We start from the raw sequence: 19,630 nt of genomic DNA, 5'->3' as shown, positions 1-19,630 counted from the left end.
AAGTTCTGGTGTCTGTGGTGTGCTCTCTGTCCATTTTGAAATGGCAGGCAATGGTGGTGGTGATATTAAGCCCTGATATCGCTGCTCCTACAAAGCCAGCCAAAATTTCTTCCTCCTCCTCTCTGACCTGCAGCTCCCAAGGCACCCGTATGCTGCTTGAAGAACTATTATTTTCCAGTCCAGTGCCACAGTGGAGAGCAAAGTTGCCATAATCCGTTTTAGACCCAAGGACATGGTTTCCTTTCTCATTGTGTCCCGGGGCTGGAAATTTTGCACAGCGCCTGCAGCAGTTTCAGCAGCTGCTACAGGATACTACTCAGTCCAGTGCCATGATGAGGAGGAAGATTGTCTCCTCTGCTGTTCATAGATAGGTCTCTGAAGAGCAGGGAGCAGTTTTATTATAGCTGAGCACTATAATAGGGAGGAAAACTCCTCCTCTACAGGTGGAGCAAGGTGGTGATTTCAAGTTGGCCAACACTCACCTTACATGTCCACCCAGTGAGAATGGGTGGTGGTGACCAAGACAGGAGCAGCTTTCTGTACTCTACAAGCATGCAGGCAGGCAAGATCTACAGCAGCTCTGGCACACAAGGCAGAGGCTACAAACAGACTTCCCTTGAAATTGAGAGCAGGAACAAGAATCCCAACAGAGCCCTCACGAACAGAAACAGTGCTTATGTATTTCATATGTCACAAGCATCTAACAAGGGTTAGATCTGTGCATGCATGTGTGGAATGGCCACACACCCCTTGGCATGAGATTTCCAGAGGATTACAATATGGCATTGCGCTCCTTGAGCCAGTTTGCATCATACCCTAATGCTGCTTTCCTTTCTGATGGGCAGCATTGGGCTGTTGGCCATGCCGGTGGAAGTTGTAGTCCCAAACACTGGAGCGTACCAGGTTGGGGAAGCCAGCCAGTAGAAGAGTAGAAATGTTGGCTGAGGAACTAGAGGATGTTTGTGTAGCAATAGTCCACTTGCTTATTTCCATAGCAATTTTTCCATAGTAATTATGGCATGTAGGGTAGAGCTGGATAGCGTTAGGCGGAGCAATGGATGCAATATTTATGCTGCTCATCATTTTGAAGCATGACCAGAAGCCATGCTGCTGCAAATCTGGACAATGGATAAATGTGATGCTTCGGCACATACTTAATCCACCTGGAATATAGTGTTGACTGAACCACATTGGCTGAAGATCTCTGGAGCCAGACCGTGCTGCATATAGCACACTTGCCTTGGGGAAATTTGACAATTTTCACTTAAGAATGCTACAGCAGAAACCAGAAGGAAGTCAGAAGAAACTGTAATTGTAAAAGACAAGAAGGAGCTAGATATGAACATAATCTAACTAACGTTTTCCTCCTGGAAGCTATTCTTGCATTTCTTTACAGCTGCTAATATCTGTTAGTATATGCTATCTTTTATTGTGTAGTCTACTGCAGGAAAGATGAATTTACAAATGTGGCACTTATAAACCTTTAATATAGTTAAGCAATCTCCCCAGACAACAATGACTTTGTCAGTTTATTCTTGATGGATTATTTTAATAGAACAAATATTGCTTGAATAAAATTGTATTCCCTAATTCCATACACATGACTCCATTTTATTCATACTTCCTTGTCGAACATCAAACTGCTACTAGATTTTTTTTGGTGCTTATATCCCTTCTGTTTATCTATACCAGTGTCAGTCTCTTCCCCCTCCTTTTTTCTTCCCTACTCTTCTGTGAGTACAGGAATATCAGGCAGATTGTTCTAGTATAGAGGTAGGGAATCTCTGGCCGGTGGCGGCAGGGGGCTGCAGCCCTCCACACCTCTGTATTTGGTCCTCAGCTCTCTCCCGAAGTGTTCTTGCATGGCTGGAATGTGTCCTTGGATCCTGACAATACCTCTTGCTTGTACTGATGGAAGACAGACGGGTGTGTAGAAACGACTGTACAAAGGTGAAGCCCTCTTAGCCTCTGGTCCCACCCAGCACTGGCATATGGCTCCTGAAAGATTACTCTTAAGGGAATGTGGCTCTTGGGCTGAAAAAGGTTCCCCAGCCATGTACACGGATAGGGAACCTGTGGCCTTTTAGATATTGTTGGGGTCCAGCTCCCATCAGCCCCAGCCAACATGAACAATGATCAGACATGATGGGGAGTTGTAGCAGGATATAATCTGGAGGGCTGCAGGTTCTTCTTCCATGCTTTAGGATATAGCTAGATATTTGGACAAAACTTTATTTTATGGTGCTTCCCTCATATCAAGGTTCAGAAATATCACAATATGTTGAATTTATTTCTGTTAATATAAATTCATCTGGGAAACGATAAGCTACTGAATGTGTAGAGGATGCTTCACGCAATACATTGTTTAGACATAGAATAAACCTCTGCATAAGCATGAATGTGAAGCATGCACCTGAACCGTAGATTTGAGCAATGGCTCAAGAGTTTAATTTTTAATGCCATTTTTTGGACAAAAATGGTCTCTTGAAGTGATTCACATCTATTGGTACAATGTAGTGCTATGATAGGTACGGTACATACGGTAAATGAAAATGAGGAAAAGACTGTAGTGTTAGGCTTGCAGAATGAAAGACTGACAAGGGAAAGGAAGTAAAGATACGAGGGAGATCAGCTTGACAAGGCAGAAAAAGTAGTATCGTGAATGCATTTTTATATTCAGTTGGGGCCTGGCAGATGCTTGCTGGAGATTTTGCTTGGGTAGAAACAATGAAACTAAACAGTGGTCCTTTAGGCTGTTGGGAGAGAGTCTCATTTCTGTAGTCCAGGGCATCTGACAGTGGCAGAAAGCAAGTTTCTCCTTTTTTTCAATGACTGGGGCTCTGCTGGTTTTTCTGTTGCAACAGTACTGTCCCTGGGAAGGAGAATGCACCACCCTGGTAGATCTTGCTACTTTGATGCATAGCAGTAGCCAGAATGCCTTTCTCAATTTTTTTACTTTGCCTTCTATAGAAGCTAATCTACACTGAAGATTAAACTAGATTGGATGAATTTTGGTTAATTTTATTTTTATGCTGTAAGTGATATTTTATGGTGCAACACCTAGCAAACGCTAGTGATCATCTGTGATTTCAGTGATGGTTTAATCGATCATGTCTTGTATGTGATAATATTATATTGGAGTAATGACTTAGAAGGCTGAGAGTCCTTGAAGTAAATTGAGAGCTACTTCATTACAGAATAGAGGAGCCGATGGGGGGGGGGGACCAGAGCAGATGGGGGGGGGGACCCAGTTGTTCCTGTTGTATGTCAGAGTGATATTTGTATCAAGTTATTGCAACCATAAACAAGGACCCTGGGTCACTGCAACTTCGTGTTGCTGCATATTCTATCATTTAGAACATAGCATTTCTTAGTTACTCATTAGTATAGTGGTAAGTATCCCCTTCTGTCATGTGGGAGACTGAGTGGTACAGCAATAAAATGGCTAGCACATTTGCACAGCTAAGCAGGGTCTGGTATGTCTTCAAATTGGATGGGGAACCATTTGTTGAGATTCCTGCATCCAAGGGGGTTGGACTAGATGGCCCTTGGGGTGCCTTCCAACTCTACGATTCTGATCCATAGTGTCTGATAAGGTCTAGCAAAGAGAGAATGGTCAGGTGTATTGACTACCACTTTGTTTCTGAGTTCAATTCAAAGTGCTTGTGGTTTAAAAGGTCCAAATGTCTAGTCCTACTGCATTTGAACACGCCAGCATTGGAGCTATTGAACCTATGAAAAACGAAATATAGTTCTGAAATATCAACACCTGTTCTGTACTTTTACCTTGAGATAAACAACTAAGATGTGTGCCAGCTGCCAGTGCTTAATTTGGAATGTATTGCAGAAAAGAAGAGAGTTGAGAGCAATATTGGGGTTCATAGTTTTTATGACATCATTATCTCTGTTTCTTATTTTTCAGGCATGAGTGCCAGTGCTTGTGTCGCTAAAAGGCACACTTGTGCACAAGAGGGAGGCTGCAAGGTTTATAGAAAAGGGGAAAGGATCCACAAAACATGTAGAAACCCAGATTTGTACTGTGTGCATGTGTCTTCAATTTCAATTTATATCCGCTTGTATTCACCACCTTTACTCTCTACATGTTACTGAATTATGTTTTTGATTAATTAGAAGTAAATATTAAAAGATCAAAGATTAAATTTTAATTTGTCCTTGAAAAAAACAACAGGGAACTGGAGCTTGTTTTCATGAACATATACTGTGCAGAATGCCATGTGTTTGTGTGTGGAGCTTAAAGAGTTATTCAGCCACCATGATTGATGTGCCATGTGGGCAGATACCCATTCTCTCCATAAATTTTCCTTGACTTACCTCACTCTCCCCTCATCTTTTCTTCACAGAGGTGATGTGCATACCTAGATGGGCCCTTTGATTCATATTATTATTATTAGTAGTAGTAGTAGTATTAGTATATATAAATGAAAATGCAATATTTAAAAGAAAAGCTAGTATAGAAAAATAGGAGTGAAAAACATTACATTCACATTTGTTATATCTCAGGCTTTGGATCTTGTGCATGGGCTTTGATATGCCAATCAATAAACATTGTTCAACCCTGTCTAAATTTTCCTTTCTTTGCCCAAGTTTGCCTATGTCTCGTTTGGATCTAAGCATGTTGGTTTCCCAGTAAATGTCTGGTTGCTTTCCATTTGATTTGGGGGATCTAGATAGTATTCCCAGGTAGATTTTTTTGGTAGGGAAGTTAGCTGCTTTTTCCTAAAGCTGAAATGGTGATTCCTTGCCACTGGAAAAAATGCCAAACATTTTTCTGTCTTGTGTGTCAGCTGCAAATTGAACTGAGTGGAAACTGTTTTATGAGAGATGCATACACTTATTAGTGTCTGTCATATCACTAGTCATAGCCTCCCTGTCAAAATACCTTCATCCTTCCTTACTTTCTACTTCCTTTTTGTTTGTTGGATTCTGAATGCTTCTGTGATATTTTCAGATGAAGAAATGCTTATGCAACCCTTTATAAAACAAATTACCCACCCCATGAGTTTTTCCTTTTTCTTGACTTCTGTTTTTGAGCCATTTCATGAGCCCCTTTTCTCCCCAGTTCACCTTGTTTATGTTATTTTATTTTGAATTTGGTTCTCTCTATCCACAATATTGCAAACACATTTCCTATGATTTATTAAAGGAAAAACATTGGAAATAGTTCATTTACAAGATTTATTTCTTCCCTATACAGTCCCAGGTCTGCACTCACAAAAATAAGACTATATGATTAAGAGCAATACAATTCTATAACACACAAATCTGTACCCAATTAAGCATTTAGAGTTTGAGATTCTGTTACTGCTGTTGAATTCTCCCCTCTCCCCTTGTAAAAAAAAAAACCCACGCTCACATTCCTCTATTTTAGCAGTAAAAAATAAATAAGGTTTTAATTGGCTACTGGAGCTATGGAAACTTGTGAACTAACACTGAGCACATCTGACCTGCTTTAAGTTTCACAGTATTCTCCTTTTTGTTGCAAACACTTGACCTTTGCAGGCTACAAAATGTAGCAAGCTCACAATGCCTTGTAGCCAAGCAGAATCCTTTAAGATAAAGAAAAGAAAGAGTGACTACAGTTAATAGCGTATTAATAGTCAAGATCTATATACCTGGAAGCCAGTTTGACATATAATTGAACACGAAGTCTCTCTTTTGACAAAGCTTTGCAACATCACCTTTCACCTCTCATTGCCTCCCATGTTGCTGTCTTCAGGCAGCAGCCAGTAGAAATCATCTGGAGTCTGTGGTGCTTACGTCACAGAGGGACTTTGGACCATTGTCTCATTGTCTCATCAGGCTGAGCAGGTTCAAAGCCTTTCATTCCTCAGAAATGGAAGCAGCAAATCTGGCACACTGGGAATACCAAAGAAGGTGTACAGTATTTGATTAATAAAGTAGTCCAATAGAATGTCTTTTCCAGAGCTGCTAGCATAATGGTTTTTAAAGCAAAATACTTCCATCTAGCCTTAGATTCAAAGCAAGTGAAAAGTATAGGATGCTCTGAATTTTCACTACAGTATAAAGCATTCTAAATAACCAAATATCCCCATGCATTGTTGCAAATCAGCATCACAACAGGTTTGGGTGCAGGATTGTGGTGGAATATTAACTAGTCAAGTGTGCAGCTGCTGACATTTAAATACAAGCAATGTTGCTTGAGCAGCCCTGAGTTCAGTTGTATTATGTCTCCATCAGATATGATGAACAAATAAAGCAGAAAAGATCACAGGGAATTTAGAAAGTGATGCCAGCTCCGAAGATGAATGAAACATGCTAAAACTCGACCTTCTTATTAGCTCTTAATCATTAGATAAGATTTGTTCATTCATCACAGCAATGCACACACTATCCTATGTATTTACTCTCCTGTCCAAGGCAACAACCCAAGCAGGTTTAGATGAGAAGGAAGGATTAGCAACAAGCAGAATTTGGGTAGGATGGTGGGGGCGGGAGATGGTTAAAAAAAAAAAGCCTACCACAGTAACACAATGGCTAATCCCTGAACCGTCTGTTCTGAGAGATGTCCTGTATTAAAATATTCAGTAAATTTCTTGGAATTATGAATGGGAGAAACTGCTTTTTCAGTTTTGCTTCTCCTTCCACCCCCCACAACTGTGAACGGGTTTATTAAATTAATGAATTAAAGCCTGGATCCTGGAAACTGGGAGAGGAAAGTCTCTCTCCAAATTGCATATGAGTCTCTAATAGTGCTGCTCATTACTCAGCTTGTAACCAGGCCCTGTAGGTGAGTGGTTCCCATGTCTAAGAAATTGGCCAATTGATTGTCCCTGAGGGAGCAGGTATCACACTTTGGGGATCCTTCTGGATCCAACTTTGTCACTGGAGGCCCATGAGGTCTCAGTGGCTAGGAATGCCTTTTATCTGCTTCTGCTGGAACAATATCTATGGCCGTTCTTAGACCGTGAAAGCTTGACCACAGTAGACCAGGCTTTAGAGTCTTTAAAAATTGGATCACTGCAGTGCAGTCTGTATGCAGTGCACTTTGTCTGAAAACTGCAGTTAGAGCAGAATGCTGCAGCATGATCAGTGGGAATGAGATTCTGTCAGCATAGAACACCCATGGCCCTGGGCCAAATTCAAGGTGCTACTATTAGTAACACCCGTAACAGCTTGGGACCAGTTTACCTTGCTCATCCACTCAACAGCTTCAACCTGTGTAACTGGCACTTTTGCAAATGCCGTATAATGTTGAGTTTCCTGCATTGCAGGGGGTTGGACTAGATTACCATTGGGGTCCCTTCCAATTCTATTATTCTTTTGTAAGTAATTGATCCTTCAGTGTGGCAGCACCTGTTGTCTGGAGCTCCCTGCAGATTAATATTAAGCAGGTGCCTTTACTGTACATTTTTAAAGGCTTGCAAAAACAAGAAATTGTTTAGGCAAGTCTACCCCGATGTGCTATTTTGACGTTTGTACATTGATAAATTTTATTTTGTCAACTTGGTTTTTTTAAGGTTGCTTAAAGTTTGATTTGTATTTTAATGACCATTTTATATTGTTTTTATGCAAACCAATTGTAAACTTTGCCTATTAAGAAGTTAATAAATGTTGTCAAATAAAAATAAATCCAGTGGGAGTGAAGAGATCATTTCAAAGCCACCTTAAATTTTCCAAGTCTTCTATAGTCTTTTTAAATCTCTTATGCCCTCGGCTGGTTCCATCATTTGTGATGTTGAGGTAGTCTGTCCTAGGCAAATCAGGTTGGTTGAAATATATATTATTGAGTAAAGCATGTTGCTGTAAGCTTACAGGAACTGCCTGATAACAGCTTGTATAAATGTGTTTTAAGAACACAAACAATTCTGGTAACATTCTCCTTGCTTAATAACAAAGTGAAGGGTGAGTGTGTGCTGACTTGAGCATGCAGTCTTGAATACGTTTTTAATGGCAGTAACTGGCTATTGACTGAAGTCAATTTACATGAATATTTACATGAAGTCCACAATAAATCATGCAATTACAAACACATTTGATATGCATAATTTCTCAAGTTGTATTTAGAACTGTAGTAAACATCCATTAAGCTGCCAACTGTGCAATTTTCCTTTATGCAAAAGTTTGCAAACAATTTGAAAAGCCAACCATATAGTTGGCATTAACAACTGCTGTTCTTTCAGCAAGGATGGAAAAGGTGGAGCAATGCACTGTGGGGGTAGTTATTACCCTTTTTAAAAAATAACACACACAAAAACAAAGGACTATAATGTGACCTGTTTGAAGCAAGGGATGGCGCCTTGTTGGTAGTTTACAGAAATGTAAGAATTAGCCTGCCTTCTCTGCCAACATAAGCATACCCAAGCTATATGTGTTGTGATTCTGCAAAGTGAATGTAGAAATTGATTAAAAAGTCAGATTCCTGTGAAACTTGATATTATTATTTCCTTCTTTATTTATTTATTTCATTTAAGAAAGAAAAAGGGAAAAGGGGTTACGCTAATTTGAAAATGCTGACCTGGGTTTTATGTACTTGAAGAAAGATGGAAACACAGTGGTTGTGGGTGTTGGCTCTTGTGCCATGTGTGGCTCCTGCCTTCTTAATTTCTTGGTAGAAGCAGAATAAATTATGCAAAGTATCACAAATATGCATATGCAGTTTGCAGAACTCAGCATTTCTATATGTTGAATGTTGGTGTTCAGTAGTAGTACACGTTGTTGTTGTCGTTTAGTCATGCTTAACTCTTCGTGACCTCATGGACCAGAGCACACCAGGCACTCCTGTCTTCCACTGCCTCCCGCACTTTGGTCAAACTCATGGAGCACACATAGGTCTGCCTAAAATGGAGCAGGAAATAGGATGAGAGATATCAAGGTACATTCGCTGTTCTAAAAGTAGGAATAATTCAACACTTTGAGCGCATATTGGGCATTGTGCGGCTCCTGAAGCTTCCAGTCTTAGGTCTTTGCCCATATTAACAGGCATTCCTGGAAGACACTGATTTTATCTAGACCAGGCATCCCCAACCTGTGGCCCTCCAGATGTTTTGGCCTACAACTCCCATGATCCCTAGCTAACACAACCAGTGGTCAGGGATGATGGGAATTGTAATCCAAAACATCTGGAGGGCCGAAGGTTGGGAATGCCTGATCTAGACCTTTTTCAGTCTGGGTTTGTGGACTGAACTGTCCTTTGCTCTGGTGGATGACCTTTATTGAAAGAGAGAGGGTACGTGTGACCCTGCTTCCTCTTGTTTGATCTCTCTGTGGCTTTTGACACCATCAACATGGTATCCAGACTAACTCCACAGGATGGGCATCAGGGGTGCTATACTCCAGCGGAGTTATTTTGCAAACTAGTGTTGAGGGATGCTATTCGGCTCTCTGACAATTTTGTCATGGGGTGCCACAAGTAACTATATTGCCACCAAAGCTGTTTAGCATTGAGAGTGGTCATTAGGGGATTTGGAGTGAGATGCTACCAGTATCTATTTCTCCACTGCATGTGAGTCGGGTATATTTTTGCAAGCCTTAGACTGGAGAGGTCAGTTATGCATTCTGAATGTGGTTGCACTTGTCTATAGAAGTAGGTGCATAGACTGGAAATGCACCAGGATTCATCTTTTTCTCTAGAGGCCCAGGTGATCTCAGTGCCTAGGGAGGCCTTTCACCAGCTCTGGCTTATAGCTACAACCATTCCTGGACAGAGATAACTTGGCCATGGTAATCCAGGCACTAGTGGCCTCAGTGATTGATTGCTGTAGCAGTGGCTCCAGTGTTCTTTTCCTGACTGAACATCTCCTGCCCTGAAGTCATCATTAGCCCCTCTGGGGAAAATGCTGGTACCTGTTTTCTGCACTGTTTCCCAGTAGGGCTAATCACAGCTTCAGGTGCAGAGGAGATTTAGACCAGAAAAATAGTGCAGGGGGAAAAGGTTAAACTCCATCTCACTAGCATGCTGTTCTGATCAAAACTGGAGCCCCTCTCGCCACAGAATGCAAAAATAAATATTGTCAAGAATATTGCATTTCTGTATCATATCACAGTTCTTTGGGCTTAAGATGCATTGTAAACAATGAAAGTCTTGTAGTGTCATGCCAACATACTGTCAGTCTATTTAATTGGGCTTTGCAGCTTGTCATATCTGAAGCAGAGTTTATTTCTAACTAATTAAAACCCAGGTTATTTCATATGAATAGAATGATACAAAAGAGGAGTAATTATAATAACCAAGGTATCCTGGCTCAGTCAGTCATCATGTTTTATTTATTCTAGAAGTGATTAAAATATTTAGAGAACAAATATTTAGCATGAAGCAAATAACTGTATGTGAGAGAAAAATGTTTTATATTTGTTGCGTCCTTTCATTACTCCTTTACCTGCTCAGCAAATGATTGTGGCTAAAATAAACATAAAAAGCTGATACTAGAACTTATTTTTAGTGTAGATTTCAATATAAATCCAGCATTCATCTTTGCTGTTTCTGCATGTATTTAGACTAAATTAACGATGCACCCACAGTTCATATAGCAACTCTACATCTGCTCACCAAGCACAAAATGACCTGAAGGTTGTTAACTCCTCAAAGAAAGAGATATTGGGCTGAATAAGACAACATGTTTGTTGTAGCTTTTAATGCATTGCTATACCGACTAAATTGTTCACCAGTAATTCAATTAACGTTTCACATGTTCAGGACTGTTTAGAAAGGAGTAGAGGGGAGAGAGAAGATGATGGCCAAGCTAGAGGATACATAAAATATCTCTGCCTTAACATACATGACTTCTAACAGAAAAAGGACTTGATCCTGCTGCCTGTCTTGTGGGAAGGGGGTATTTAGCCCCCTTTGCCCCACTCTGGTGCTGATCTGGAGAAGACCTTTGGAACCTGCAATTTGCTCAGGAAAGCATCCCATTTTCAAATCAAACTGAAGCTGGTTTGGGAAAAACTCAGGAAAACACAATATTTATCAAGCTGCAGGATAAATGTGGATTATGGCTAATGTTGTGTGTGCATGGCTTCACAAAATAGAGATGGGAGTACACTGGATGCAAATTTAAATAGGGTGTATGTACACAGCCTAAGTTAGAGCTGTTAATTTCAGTAGGTTTACTCTGAATAAAATGTAGTTGAATACCACCAGATATGTATACATACAGATGTGCACTTCAGACTCATTTTAGGAACATGTCTAACTACCAACACATGCCCATTATGACTTTTTGTTTGATCTTTTTCTTGGAATGGTAACCTCCCTCTACTCTGTATTGCCATATTGCAAAGTGCTTTAAAATTTCTACAAATTTCAAAACAGGATTTGCATGTTTAATGGGAGGCTGGATGTTTCTTAAAACCATGTGTAGCCCTGATTGCATGATAGAATTTAATTATGCAGGTTTCTATATTGTGATATGAGCTGTGGGTACTATTTCAATGTTTGGTTTTAACATTTCAGTTTGAAAAATTGTAAAAAATTCTGTTGTGATAACTTATTTAAAAAAGAAAAACCAATAAAATATCCCATCAAAACATATGCATTTAGAATTACTCAGTTATATAAGACTACTACAAGTTCAATCTATCATTTCCTTTATGCATTCATAAATACTAATATCTGAATCTTAGGGCTTTGGCTAGCCCTAATTTGAATATTCAACTAAAATTTAGCTGCACATAATCCATGAAGTGTGCTAATGAATTAATGAATTATTAATGCTAATTGGTTTTCCCAGTGTGGTAAAAGCTTTTGGTGTGTTTTTTAAATTAAAAAAACCACCCAAACCCAATCTGGCAGATCTTACTCCCACCTCAGTTTAATTTAACACTGCGTGGTATGGATTACAGGCTAAGAAGCTCATTAATCCAATTGAACCAAATAAATGAAGGCTGATTTATGATTGCCTGCCTACTTTAAACATAGTGATTAGATGGCTAAATAGCATTTTGTGGTCAGGCATGTAAACTGCAGTAGTCAGGCATAGTTAGCCGATGTTACCTGCACCAGATTACACGGACATGTTAATTGTTGGCATCTGTTTGTTTTGGGAGACAATGGAAGAGTGTGCCTTTATGGGTGAAGTCAAACCTTTGGAGAGTTACAGCACCTGCTGTGGCTGTAGAGACCAATACAGGAGAGACAGGTTTTGCAGCTGTGGCAGATGAAGGAGTCTGGTTTTTGCTGCTACAGGTGCGCCATGGCACTTCTTGTCTCTGCACTCCTCCCAGAGGTAATTTCTCCTTTAGTCACTGCAATGGGTAAATGACCTGACTGACTGTCTCCATTATAGGACTGTGAAATCCAGCTATCCCAGGAATAGGGTTTTATCAGTTCCAGCCCTGAGGAAGCATCTGTAAATATGTGCCAGTGGACATGATCCTTCACTTTTAGAGAAGTGTAAGGCCTTTTATTTAAATTAGTTTTGGGGTTGAATAGTAATTAACTGTGCCTGTTTGATCTGCTGCAGTGCATATTTGTTATGACACATCATGGCTTTTTTTACTTTTGTTAAAATTTGTATGCCACCTCTGTCATTAAGAGGAAGTGTGATGAAAATCAATGAATAAATAAAATCTGTTCTAAGGAGAGTGAAACCCTGTGAAACAGCCCAGAACAGAGGGATTTGATTAATCTGGTCCGAAGGGCACATGCTGCTGATCACAGGATATAAACGACACTATATTAAGAGACAGTGTAATTAAGATATTTTGCATAGAAATTTGGAAGTATGCCTGGCTCTATGCCTTGCCAGATATGTATGTGTTTTATTGACAAAGCTTTTATGTGGTGATGAGACCTGCTGTGCTAGAGAGATGGACATGAAACATTTACTTATTCACAGCTTCACAATGCAGTGAGGATTGACATGCAGCTGAAAGGTCAAGGAGATTCTCTGAAATTAATTTTCTTCTAGGTTAGCGTACTGCTGCTATTGTTTATTTGCTTGTGCCAGTGTTGCTGTCCTTGGTACCAAAGTGCATATTTCATGCATTTAGCTGTATATTTATTTAGCTTGTACTTCATTCCTGCAAGATACAACCTTGTTGTAAGCATGATATTGGTTATTTCATTGTGCAACATAGAATCATAGGATTGTTGGAAGGAACACCAGGGTCATCTAGTCCAACCCCCTCCAATGCAAGAATCTTCTACCCAACATGAGACTCAAATCCACGATCCTGAGAGTCTCATTCTCTGTTGACTGAGCTATCCCAGCTGCCTAACAGTTTAAATACAAAATGATACATTGTACTGAATCATCACTTCCTTTGTAATACGACCCTGCAGGTTTGTCAATCTCCAACTTGTGTATCTGGTCAATTTCCCAGAATTCTCTTGGGGAATTATTTGACTGATGGTGATTCTCTCTGCCAGAATAGGAAGCTGGCCTTCACTATTGACTTTTAAATCAAGCACCTTGGTTTACTGCAGAGCAGGATGAAATTTGCAAGAAAAATTGTGCTGAACTAGATAGGACATGTTAGAAAGCCCATTTTTAGGCAATGAGGTGGTAGACTCAAGGATACAAATAAAAGCATATTTGTTAAGGGAAAATTTATGATTAAAATGCTTTGTATAGAAATGTAGATGTCTGTCACACTCTATGATGTATGCTAGCTGTGTGTGTTTTCTGAAAAAGCCAGGTTCTTTTTGACTACCATTGAATCAATGGTGTCCCATCCAATAGAATAGTTATGGGTCAAGAATGGCTTGCTACAGTTTAGGCTATCCAACTCTGATGAAGCAGTGCATTTGTTGTGATGTGTTTTTTTAAATTACTTTGATAAAATTTCATCCAGGCCTACTTGGCAGATAAAAAGGGGCTTCTGTCTAAGATGTCGATGGTACCAGGTTTTTTGTACTTGCTTTGAGTCAATTGCACCTCAAGAACATTGGCCCATGCTTGTGTCTAAGAGAAGTGTCACGTGTTTGCTTGCTACTGACTGATAAAGGCAAGTTGGGGTTGGCTGGGGAAGTATTTGCATGAGCTTGTCAGACCTGTGTCTTTTTATGAGGGAAACTTGCTGTTTTCTCATAAGAACAGGAACTAACTTCTTGTTTAAAATATGTCATTCCGGCACTCTCAAAGTGACCCATATTACCCTTCCCTTTCCTGTGCATGTCTTCTGTCTAAGGTACATTTGGCTGGGATGTGGTCTCTGCCCTCAGACATCCATCTGGTTTCCTCATTGCTATAATTTTATCTCTTCCATACTTCTTTTAAATTCTGGAAGGCATTCCATTTGCTTGACATATTGTATGTCCAGCGTTATTGATGATCTGGCACCTTGACTTAGTTCTGTGTTTTAAAGTTTTGTCCTTTTCTTTTAAAAATGTAGGGGATTTATTTTGGTCTGTTTTGTTTTGTAGATGACTTGGACTTTTCCAAGAAGAGAAGCAGAATAGAAATCCATTTGTTTTGTTTTTTTATGCTGAATTTTATTTATTTTAAATTACTGGGTAGAGACTCTAATTTGAAAACATAGACTTTCATAAATGGTGGTTTTTGTTTGAAGGAATGTGCTGAGGCTAAAATACAGGAAAGTATAAAGGGACTAGATTGCACTCAATTAAACTAATGGGGAAGCAGGAGAGACCTGTCTGGTGCTGAAACTACTGTAATATGGTCAGTGCATCTCGGTTTCATAGCATTTCTTTATTCTGAGCCTTTGCCATTTATATCTTCATGAGGGAAAGGTCAATGGCAAATTTAATCTGGCCATACGCTGGGCACAAGTTTTAGAACTGAATTCTCAGTTTCGTACCACCTTCTTGTTGTAGACATTGTGCCAGAGACAATGTGATGTGGCCTGACTGAAAGAATCAGGTGTTGTTGGTGTTCGTTTTGTGTTGTGATGTTTTTTGTTACCATCTGTCAACTCACTTTTAGGGTTTGCTTATTTCAGTAGGCTCCATTATGAAGGCTGCTCAAGAGCCATTGTGCATAAATTATTCTGCTTGAAAGTCACTTTCTGCAGAGCCTTATTTTCTCTAGTACTGGGTTAGAGAATCTGCACACAATGTGTTTGAACCACGTGAAAAGAAGTTTTTATGTTACAACCAGTGTGTGGGGCACTCTCATGTGGAAGCAATATTTAATGGTTCTCACCTAGGAAATAGTACACTACAAATCTTTATTTCTATTTTCTTCTGAAAAGGGGGAGGGAAGAGGTTCTGAAATAACTGAGACTGTTTAACTATGCAATATCTGCATTCCATTCTTTATAGGTAAACAAGATAACAGACTGCTGCACTTACAAAAAATGAGATTTTTAAGGCTGTCAAATTATAGCCAAGCACATATTCCATATGGAGCAGGGAACACACACAGTCCTGGGTTTAAATTTATATAATACCGCAGAACATGAAAAAGAAATGCTTGTAAATAGTATTGAATGATAATGGAGCCATGAGAAAAATCAATTCATTTCTTTAAAGTGCTCTGCTTGCATCACAAATCTGAAGTGGACCTTTTAAATATTTATAAAAACTGTGTTGGCTATAAAAAGTATGTCAATCTAGCTTTGAAAAAAACAACAGCAGCAGTTTTTATATAAACAATTAAGCAACTACTCTGTTATATATTTTTAAACCTATTTTCTTTCCCCATGACCTCAGTATTGCAATGCTGATCCCTCTGATAAATGGCTGGATGAATACATTTTTAGGCATGTCTTGGGAATGGAGCAACTTGTCTGTTTTGTAGATTGATAGGTAGTATAAATAAATTATCCTTAACCTCTGACAACTGCAGGTGAAACCAGACTTTGATTTTGAAGTGGGTTTTAGTAGACACTCTCTGTATTCCAAGGCATTTTGTGTTTAGCTTGCAGAATGTATGGTCTTACTGTGACTTACTGTGTCTCACTGGACATTTGGATCACATGTTTAGGTTTTTCCGCAGGCTGTGACTAGACATTACAGCGCTGAGGAATTCTGGTTTTCAGCAGCAGTGGTGAATCTCCTCCTTTAACTTGTGGCCTGGTTTGCACAGGATGGTAAACCATAGTTCCTTCCCTGCCCCTAACTGTGCTACATAGAACAAGACACAAGTCAGAATCTTATGGTTTGTTTCCTCCAGACAAACTGCGAGTTGTAAGCCAATGTTTATGCTTGTGGTTTGTTTGGAGGAACCAAACCACAAACCAGGTTCACACATCATGACAAGCCAGACGGTGGCTTGTTTTGGGGTTGTTTCTTCTCCTCCATGGTCGTGTTGGGAGTTGGGAAGAGCAAATCTCTTGAATGCGTTAAACTATAGCTTATTTTCAACCAAGGTCTTAATGTTGCATCAGAATGTAGCCAGTTTCTAGTAATACAAAACATGTGATAGGACATTACTATCCTACTAGAGTGTTGACTAGTCAGCTGTGGGATAACTTTAAAAAAAATTGAACCAAATCTGGCTCATCCTTTTAAATACATTCTGTACAGCTTCCTTAATTAAAGACAGCGATGGAGTTGTTTCTCTATTCTGCCTCTATTTTTAGTTTCTGGTTGTTTCATTATTCTGTCTATGAAGAGACAATTCTTTTTGAAAAAGGTGTATTGAGTCTAGGGGTGAGGGAGTGTAGCCCAGTTGCAACATCAGATCAGATCTCCCTGATTCAAATTGTAATCCCCCTGCACAGTCATTTGCCCTTTTAAAAACACAGGGAAATCCTATCACAGATATCCTGATACCACAAAGCTGTACTTTTGATATGAAAATTAGTCTCCACCTCACCACCTTATATGTAATAGGGTAGGCGCATGATGAAATGGCATGATCGTCACAGTCATGTGTTTTGCCTTTAGGCAATTCCTGCTGCAGTTCCTGCAGTTCTTTAGGCAATTCCTTGTGATATCATGAGATGTGTGATAGACTCTGTAAAGTGCTCTTCCAGCAATATTTTAAAAAGGACAAAACCTACTCTACTGAACTAAAAGGTAGCAAACAGGCCAAAGATCTTATTATAGTATGATCCCAATTAAATCAACCCAAAGGCTGGATAAACTAAAATGCCTTAGCCTGGCATCTTAAAGCCAGCAGTGATAGTACCAGGTGTGCTTCCCTAGGGAGAGCATTCCACACGTCGTGTTTCTCGCAATGTGACCTTCTGCACATCCCTTGGAGGGGGCACTCTGAGAAGGGTCTCTAATGAATGCAGGATCCAGGTAGGTTTATATGGACAAAGATTTTCCCTGAGGTGTTGGGGTCCTGAGCTTCATAAAGCTCTATAGGCCCAAACCAGCAGTTTAAACTGAACCTGGAAACTAAATGATTATCCTGCTTAGCAGCTTCATACTGCATACACAGTTAACACTAACTGTTTCTTTCTAAAGCTTCTGTTGCAAAGCATCCAAAAGAGGGCATTCCCTGGACTATATGCAGTGGCTACTGCCTTATACTACCTGGCTTGAGCTACTCATGAGAAACTGCCTACCTGCGGAAAATGCAAAAGTCACCATGTGCAGTTGTCCCTTGAACAAACTTGAGTTACTGTTTCCTTATTCTATTTTAAAATGAGTCATTGTTGGGAGAACCAGTGCCTTTACCATATTTGCCATCCATTGCTGTGGTCACTTTTTGTAGCACACAAGCAAAATGCTCTGTTTCTGAACAGTGGTGGTGCTGTGTTCCTCTATTTGAACTAACCCTCCAATGTTGTGAACTTTTCCATCCCTTGCATATGCGATCTGAAAGGGTGGTCCTTTTGCTGTGCTGTAGAGTGCTTTTAAAATTGCTGTGCTAATTTTTCTGGACTGGCTTTTGTGCTGTTTCCACAGAGACACGAGGAGTGAATTTGCCCTTTTCAAAATGGCTATTTCTCGTGTTTTTATGGGAGTAGAGCAAAACTGTCTTCCCTCCCTAAAACTGGGTTTTTGATAAATTTGGATTGCCTCGCCATCTCTGTGGCTTTGTGAAAGGTTAAGTCCTCCATTAGCTTCACTATTCAATAAACTTCTTTGCCTAGAATCCCAAGCACTAGTCTTTCTCCCTAGTGCTCCTTTTTATCAGTAAACTGAGTGTTCAGCTTGTTTGTACGAGACTCTTTACAAATGGTTCAGCTTTCTTCAGGTTTCTGAGCAGTCCTTCTCATAAACCACATTTTCTTCTTTGAGTTGAAATGGACATAAAACTTGCCCAAAATAGCTTTGGCTGCTTTGGTGCCTGTTGTTGGAGGTTTGCAGATAGACTAAAGATGTTGCACAGGGCTGATGTTCTGAACTGGTGTAATGCTTTTGTTGTGTTTTGGCATAGTCCCTATTACGGTCAAGAATGGGTGGGATGCAAGCATGATAAATATTCCATTAACCCCCATTATTCCTACTTTGCTCAGGAATGTTGTAATTAGGACTTGTTCTTGTTGCAATGCTGAAAATTAAATGTTCCCTTTGGGTTAGTCCCACTGTGGAAATGCCAATGATAAAGTTGACTTTAACAATTCTTCAGAGGTTTTTAAAATTATTATTTCCCAGACAATTTCTTCCTTCCTGATAGTAGCACTTGTAAAAATCCCATGGTAAAGTGATCAACCGCATGCAACAAAGTGGAGGTGTGATTGCTAGAATGTAGGTGGAAGAAAACTTGGAACAAAGCCAACACAATTTGGAAATGATCAAAGTCTACTTGATGCAATCAGTGGTGCTGTGAGGGTACAACAGGAAGCTCCCTAAATGCAGCAGAGCTGGGGTATATTTTGAAGTAAGTTAATACTGCCACCTAAAGAGGCCTCTCCCTGTAAGACCCTTAAATAATGAGTCTGAAATCTCTCTAACTGCACCATTGTGTGTAGTGATGGCATCAAAATGTACATGCTGTATTTTCCCACATCATTGTCTCTGCAGTGTCAGTAAGTTGAGCTAATTTGGATAATACCTGGCTTTAATAGCTATTGAACCATTATTTGTTAATGCTGATTATTCCATAGTTCACAATGACATGTTTGTAAAACATTCATTGGATAAATTATTTCAGAGCAGTGTACTGTATGCAGTTTCTGTATCTAAGGTGTCCTGAACCTCTTGGCTATTGGTTAGAGAAGTCAGTACCTGTAGCTTGAAAATATGGATCAAGTCCTTTGAGCTGAATGGCCAGCCAGTGATCTTGACCTTTAGACTTTTGTTCTTCATAGATAAATCCAACCAGACTGCTGTCAATTGTCCCCCTTCCCCTTTAAAAAATTAAGTAGTTTTGGGGGGGAAGTGTGTCCCTATTGTTCAGTTTCAAATCTTTCCTTTCTCAAGTAAGCTGTTAGAATGAGGTGGTAGCTAACCATTTCTAGGGTCTCTTTGATAAGGCTGGCGTAGCTGGGTCCACTTTAATCTAATTTCAGATCTGATTTTGAGAGGGAAACTAGAAGAAATGGGAGTGTTGGCTTGCACCTGAATTTGTAGACTTCTCAGTGGCATTTCCAGATAACTTATTTGGGTTGCACCTTTGCTCTGAATAAGCTCTGTTGTGAAGTTGCTTACTTCTTGAAAAGAAGTGGTGTTACCTGCATGTTTAGTTGGCTTCTGTTTCAGCCTCAAATGTTAAAAATGATTTTCATGTGCCTCTCCTAAGTGACAGATTGTTCCTCCTTTGATTTACAGAAGCTTGGTGGAGTCTCTTCCATTGCTAATGAATATATTGTGATATTTTATTTGTTTCCTTCTCTTCAAACTGCA

The 19,630-nt window shown here is 39.7% G+C and overlaps 1 protein-coding gene across 2 annotated transcripts in view; it reads left to right on the top strand.

The window, feature by feature from the left end:
* The window catches only part of TMEM163 (transmembrane protein 163), a 70,878-nt gene that overhangs the window by 22,485 nt on the left and 28,763 nt on the right, over nucleotides 1–19,630 (top strand). The gene's annotated exons all lie outside the window — the stretch shown is intronic.

Source organism: Podarcis pityusensis (assembly GCF_964106645.2).
Source record: "Podarcis pityusensis genome assembly, chromosome: 1".
Classification (NCBI taxonomy): domain Eukaryota; kingdom Metazoa; phylum Chordata; class Lepidosauria; order Squamata; family Lacertidae; genus Podarcis; species Podarcis pityusensis.
The sequence above is the reverse complement of the archived record's forward strand: the minus strand, read 5'-3'. Positions and strand labels throughout refer to the sequence as shown.